This window comes from Chanodichthys erythropterus, chromosome 23, assembly GCF_024489055.1.
Source record: "Chanodichthys erythropterus isolate Z2021 chromosome 23, ASM2448905v1, whole genome shotgun sequence".
Lineage (NCBI taxonomy): Eukaryota > Metazoa > Chordata > Actinopteri > Cypriniformes > Xenocyprididae > Chanodichthys > Chanodichthys erythropterus.
Genome location: NC_090243.1, coordinates 22,581,455 through 22,582,318, shown reverse-complemented (window position 1 = coordinate 22,582,318; position 864 = coordinate 22,581,455).

Genomic DNA, 864 nt, shown 5'->3' with positions numbered 1-864 from the left:
TGTGAGATTCGCCTGCCATGGAACGCGGCGGGGGGCGGGGCTACAGCCACCCGCGTCCAATCAGCGCACAGGGGGCGTGCATAAATTAACACATGAAATTTATATCCTCTGGTTAAACATTCTTAAACATTCTTGCATTAAAGGATTAGTTCACTTTCAAATAAAATGTTCCTGATAATTTACTCTCCTCCATGTCATCCAAGATTTTCATGTCTTTCTTTCTTCAGTCGAAAAGAAATGAAGGTTTTTGATGAAAACATTTCAGGAATATTCTCCATATAGTGGACTTCAATGGACTCCAAACGATCGAAATGTTTCAGTGCAGCTTCAAAGAGCTTTAAACAATTCCAGACGAGGAATAAGAGTCTTATCTACAGAAACCATTGCTCATTTTTGAAAGAAATGCAAATGTATATGCTTTATAAACACAAAATATCGCCTTGCATGTACTTCCACTTTCCGTATTCTTCAAAAAGCTTACGCTGTATGTCCTACGCCTTCTCTATTCTACTTACGGAAAAAAAAAAAAACGAAATGGCGCCATTCGTTCTGTAAGTTGCTTTTTTAAGAATACGGAAAGCGGAAGCATGTGCAAGGCGATCATTTGTGTTTATAAAGCATATACAGTTGTATTTTACGAAAATGAGTGATGGTTTCTCTAGATAAGACTCTTATTCCTCGTCTGGAATTGTTTAAAGCTCTTTGAAGCTGCACTGAAACTGACATTTCGATCGTTTGGTGCCCATTGAAGTCCACTATATGGAGAAAAATCCTGGAATGTTTCCCTCAAAAACCTTCATTTCTTTTTGATTGAAGAAAGAAAGACATGAACATCTTGGATGACATGGAGGAGAGTAAATTATC